Below are 6215 nucleotides of genomic sequence, written 5' to 3'. Positions count from 1 at the left end.
AAGTTGAGGGAGACATTCAAAGAGGGCTGTTATAGTAGGAAAGTTTGCATGGAGGCTCCTAGAATGGCCTCCACCTCCCCAAATAGCAAACTAAAACTACACTGCATCCCTGGATGGACTGTGGAGATTTTTGCCGTGATCGAGGCCTTGAAAGATGGAGGGGTAGTGATTCAGCTCACCTATCTGGCCTCCACAGAGGCTAAACGGATCTTGGATCTTAGAGAATGACACTGGCATTTTTGTAAACTTAATCAAGGGATGAGTGAAATTCCAACTGCTATTCCAAACATGACTTTTTCACCAGAAACAGATTGACACCCCCTGGTACCTGGTATGTAACTCGGGTAGGCTATGGTCGCTAGTTATCCACCAAACACTAATGTAGTGTCAACGCCGAGCTGATTGAGAAGGGAAGGTTCGATGGTGAGACGCCCATTTGGAAGATTACACAAAAGGCTGAAATGAGAATGAACTATCAGGCACTAAACATGACTTTTTCACCAGAAACAGATTGACACCCCCTGGTACCTGGTATGTAACTCGGGTAGGCTATGGTCGCTAGTTATCCACCAAACACTAATGTAGTGTCAACGCCGAGCTGATTGAGAAGGGAAGGTTCGATGGTGAGACACCCAGTTGGAAGATTACACAAAAGGCTGACGTGAGAATGAACTATCAGGCACCGACTTTATTGTGTGGAGCACAGTTCTATTGGGAGAAGTACAGTCTATTATGGGGAGGAGCATGGTATTGTATGTACTTCTTCTGCTCCCCTTTCTTGTGCTCCCCTTTGGCTCCCCAGGGGACCGCATGGCTCCACACAGATCAGAGTACAGTAGTGGCATTCAGCCACACATACGTGATACAATAAGCTGAAGTAGGTTTACATGTTTTAGGTGCAGGTGCCCGACTACACTAATGTAACATTCTAAATCCGGAGTCCTATTCCTAGCCACGAGCCTGGATCACAGCCAGACCTTGGACCAGCCAGACCTTGGATTCAGCCGGGCCTGGAGCCCACATGTAGTAATTGCTGTGCAGGCATTTTGTTGATGTGATTCAAGTCCATAACCAGTCGATTTTAAGCAGGAGATATTATTCTAGATAATCTGGGTGGGCCTTATTCAATCAGTTCGAAGCCATGAAGAACAGCATTGAGTCTTTACTGAGGAAGAAACAATTCTTCCTGAGGACAGCAGCATTAGACCATGCCTGAGAGTTTGAATTTGCCCTTTTTCCAGCCTGCCCTATGCATTTTAGACTTGCCTAGCCAGCCTGTATGATCACATAAGTCGATTACTTGCCACCAGTCTTAATATATATCTCCTACTGGTTCATTTCTCTAGTTCAACTCTGACTGATACAGCAATTAATGTGATGAGTGCTTTTTCTTTGTGTTAATAAATATTATCAGAAGCTATTTGCTTTCAATAGGCAAAGCCAGCAATAATCCTTCAGCGTACTACCTCGGGGTTAAAAATTCCTCTCCAAGTCTGTTATAATCTTGTCCATAGGGACCTTGATTACCTCTTCATTCAGTGAGACATCATGCTGCTCCACTAATTTGATGATATCATCCTAATTGGATTAGTGAGCAGAAAGTAGCAACTACTCTAGACATCTTGGTAAAACACTTGCAAAACAAAGGATAGGAGATAACTTCCCCCCAAATTTAGAAGCCTTCTACCTTGTGGGAGTCCTAGGCATAGGGTGGTGCACTGAGAGATCCCTTCCAGATTGAAAGGTCAGTTGCTGCCCAAAGACCCTCCAACAACAAAGACAGTGGCACAGCACCTAATGAGTCTGTTTAGATTTTGGACCCAACATATACTGCATTCTGACATGCTTCTCGGACCCATCGATTAAATAGCCAGAAAAGCTGTCAATTTTGTGGAACTGTAGACCAAGAGAAACTCTGCAGCTGGTTGAACGTGCCAAACTGCTCTGCCATTTAGGCCAAATGGCCCGACAGATCCGTCAGACGGTGCTTGAAGTGAATGTGGCAGGTGGGGATGCTCCTGGGAACCTTTGGCAGAACGCTGAGGTTGCCCATCACAGGTCTTTGGAATTTCGGATCAAAGCTATGTCCCTCTCTGCGGATAACTATTTTCCTTTCAAGAAAAAAACTTCTGGCTTGCTACCATGCCCTATCCTTGATTATGGACTACCAAGATAAAACCATTGTAAACTGCTTGGTGTCTGATTCGGTAAGATGTAATGTTGGGCGTGTTTGGCAGCCTTCCATCATTAAGTGTAGGTGATAAATATGAGATGAGGCTCAAGTAGATCTTGAAGGCTCAAGTAAGTTGCATAGATAAATAGCCCAGTTGCCCGTGGTTGCTGCTTCTGCCACATTGTCTCCTCCCGCTCAGTCTGCATTTATGGCTTCCTGGGCAGTTCCCCATCACCAGATGACTGAGGAAGAAACAAGGAAGGTTCATGTTTTTTAGAAGCCGAGCTGGTCAGAGGTAGGTACAGAAATACATTATTTCATGGTAAGTGGCTAACGGTTTGGCTTGCCGGGCAGGGACCTGGAATGACGATGACTGGGAAGCTGGTAATAGGAGGTCTGGGGAAGTACTCTGTGGATGGATCTCTCCCAAAGGGTGTCGTTTGTGTTCCATGTGAACGCCCACCAAAGAAAAAACTGAGCAGAGAAGAATTTTAATTATCAGGTGGAAAAATGGCTTATTTCATGGATGTTAAGTCAGCCCCCATCCCCAGACACCACCATTTTTTCCAATGGTCTCAAGAAGTGGTGATGGTGGCAGGGGTGGCGATTATGCCTGTCCTCAGCAACACCGACTTCTGACTCACCAAGGCTGATTCGTCTATCCCCTCGCTAAGTGTCCAACATGCCAACAGAAGAGACCAGCACCGAGCCCCTGGTTTGTCACCACTTTCTCAGAGAACCAAGCAGTCGTTTGGTGACAGGTTGATTACACTGGACCACATCCATCTCGGAAGAAGTGGCACTTTATTCTCATTGAAATAGACACTCTGCATGTGAATTTGCTTTCTCTGCTTACAGTGCTTCTGAAAAATTCACCATGCATGGATTTAGAGAATGTTTTATTCACTGTCATAGTATTCCACACAGCACTGCTTCCGTCAAAGCGACACATTTTACAGAATAGAATGAGCTGGCTGTGCTCATGGAATCCACTGTCTTATCATCATCTCTCTCACTCTAGAGGAGCTGGTCTGATAAGATGGTGGGATGTCTCTTTGAAGACTCAGAGCACCATCTGGCGCTAATACCTGGTAATACCTTGTGCGGCTGGGGTAATGTTCTCTAGGATGTGGAGTATGCTCTGAATTGTTGACCGACACATGGTGCTGCTTCTGCCATTAAAAATTAAGAGTTTGTCTGTTTGTTTATTGCCGGTCACCTGGCAACTTAGTGTTTCTCATGCCTCTGAAACAACAGGAGAAAAAAGGAAGTGGTTATTGTATTGGGGGTAATTTGTCCTACCCAGAAAATGGCTGAAGATCCACAGGGACACATGTTAGTACTCTCATATTCTGTTATAAAGTAATGGGACACCACCCCAAACTAGTGGGACCTTCAGAAATGAAAGTTTATGCTACTCTACAGGCAAGGAGCCTAGCTGAAGTACTCGGGGAGGACAAAGTCAATGCAGAATATGTAGTAGAGGAAGGACACGATAATGACCGGTTCAACTATATGACCAGCTGTGGAATTTGTAGAGTTATGTGCTTTCCTTCCTTGCTTTTATGTGAATATGTGTGTGTGTGTATACGTATCGGTTAAAAAAGTTTCCCCTTCTTCCCTTCTCCTACAAATATAAGATGAATAGTAATTACTTTTAAATCTCTGTATTTAAATTATAAGATATCAAACTAGGGTGTGACTCAAGTAAAAGAGGAAAGAATATAACCTGAAGATGGATTAGTATAGGCATCCTCTTTACGGGAGAGGGTTCGATGTTTCTGATTGTGTGATGCTAGCCTCATACAAAGTAGAAGCATCCTTTTGCCATTATCTTTATTTGAAACAAAGTATGGTTAAAAGAGAGTATATGGATGCTAAGTTGATAGGGATAAATAGTCTTTGACTTGCTGTTGTCAATTTAGGAACTGCGTTTCTACATTCCCTTGATTGGCTAGATTAGAAGTAGCCAAAAGAGAAACTTGCGCAGGATTTAAGAGATAGGAGTAAATCGGTTGCTGTTAGTTTTGAAAGGTTGTAGTCCTCAGATACTGTGATGGTCAGAAGTGGAGGGGTCTGGTGGGTCCTAGTGGGTTCTTGCTCTCCTCTGCTCTATGTCTAGCTTGTCTTTCTAACCGCTGGTCCTACTGTTCAACAGTGGCCCCAGATGCTTGGCTGTGAACCCACACAGGTGGTAGCTTCATAGAAACAATGACTTCCCCTAGATCTCGCCATGAACTCTTCCTTTGTCATCCCAATTTGGCGGCTAGAAATGCTTGGCTTCTTGGACTTCTGCAAGCTCCAAATTATCCAACTATGCCAGCTAAACAGGCTGGCTAGTAACTCTTGCTCTGGCCTTTCAAATTTCCCTTAAAGACCTTCACATCCTTGGTATCTCAAACATAAGTATAAATTCTGATTTCTATAATAAATTCCTTATTCCCATGTTAGTCATTGTGTCTCTGCTTCACTGATCGAATCCCGAATGACTTTCTTTCTCAGGGACACTGGAATGGCAACTGCCCCCATCTCTTCCGCATCATAAATTATCTCCTCTTTAGCAGATTATTCCTACCAGGCAAACAAGGTCTAGTTTTCTTCCACTTAAACAAATTCTCTTAATCGCATTTTCCTTTTTTAGCCAAAATCATATTTATTTGCTTCCAGTTATAGCAAAACTTAAGACATTTGTGTATCATCGATGCGTTTAGTTCTCATTCTTCCTTTTCTTTTCGGAATCCGTTTCAGTCATGTTTCTCTCCGACACTTTCCACTGGAATTGATCTCAAGTACCCTGATGACTCCCCCACGGCTCATTTCAACAGGCAATTCTAATTCTTCATAATTACCCATAGGTTGATTATTTATTCCTCCTGATCTATCCTCAAGGTGGCAGTTAGAGAAAGCCTATTAAAATGCAAGTTCGATCATGTCATTCTTCTGCTCTGAATTTTCCAGCGGCTTCTTCTCTCTTTCAGAGTAAGTCCTCAGGTCCTACAAAGTCCATATTCACCTGAGCAGTCCAGTTTGTCTGCTTCTCTGTCCTGAAATCCGCGGTTCATTCCTCTCTAGCAGCGCTGGCCTTTCTGCCATTTTTGGACATGCTAAGCATACTTTTGCCTCACGACCTTCTACGTTTGTCCCCTCACGTCGTAATGCTCTTTACCGGATATCAACACCGCTCCCTGCCCTCCTTCAGGTCTCTTCTCAGATGTCAATGAATCAATGAGACCTTTCACAACCCTTTATTTAATGACCACCTTAGTTAAAGAGCAACCTCACTCCTCTATGAGGTTTACTAACCCCTTTTCCTATTGTTTTCTCCTTCATCGACAGTGTATGTGTTTAAAATTCATTCCATATACTGGAAATAATATATCCAATATTATATATTATATCCTTTATTTCTTTATTTATGCCTACAGCACCTGGTATTCCTAGGTGGTCTTCCATCCAAGTATTAACTAGGCCCGACCCTGCTTAGCTTCCGAGATCAGATGAGATCGGGCGTGTTCAGGGTGGCATGGCCGTAGACTATATCCATTGTTTTTTATCACAAAACGTGGGCGTATTAAAAGGTGCCCTTTACCGCTCCTCCCATATTTCCCACATTCCACACCTGCTCTTCTCTGATCCAGTTGTGTAATGGCTACTCTCTCGATAGTCAGGCTCAATCACCCCCGTACAGTAATTTCTCCTTCCCCTCCACTTTCTCCCTCTTCCTCCTCCTTTGCCCTTTGGTTCACCGGCAATCAGATGCTAGTTTGTCTTTGTTTATAATTTGTCTTTATCTTCTACAACAGAAGCTCCCTTTCCTGTAATGCATGCAGTTCCCTTTATTTATTTATTTATTTATTTTGAGCAGTTTTAGGTTCACAGCAAAATTCAGAGGGGGGTACAGAGATTCCCCCCGCTCCCCGCCCTCCCCCACATGCACAACCTCCTCACCATCAACATCTCCCACCAGAGTGGAACATTTGTTACTACTGATGAACCCACATTGACACATCGGTATCATCCAAAGCCTATAGTTTTTGTAACG

At 43.7% G+C, this 6215-nt stretch overlaps 1 non-coding gene across 1 annotated transcript; it reads right to left on the bottom strand.

Annotated features, from left to right (window-relative positions):
- Positions 1–5589: 5589 nt before the first annotated feature.
- Positions 5590–5708, bottom strand: LOC112482186. Its single transcript, XR_003047233.1, has one exon. It is a non-coding gene; the product is annotated as a 5S ribosomal RNA (ribosomal RNA).
- Positions 5709–6215: the final 507 nt, after the last annotated feature.

The sequence above is a fragment of the Pteropus alecto genome, unplaced genomic scaffold (genome assembly GCF_000325575.1).
Source record: "Pteropus alecto unplaced genomic scaffold, ASM32557v1 scaffold35, whole genome shotgun sequence".
Lineage (NCBI taxonomy): Eukaryota > Metazoa > Chordata > Mammalia > Chiroptera > Pteropodidae > Pteropus > Pteropus alecto.
The sequence above is the reverse complement of the archived record's forward strand: the minus strand, read 5'-3'. Positions and strand labels throughout refer to the sequence as shown.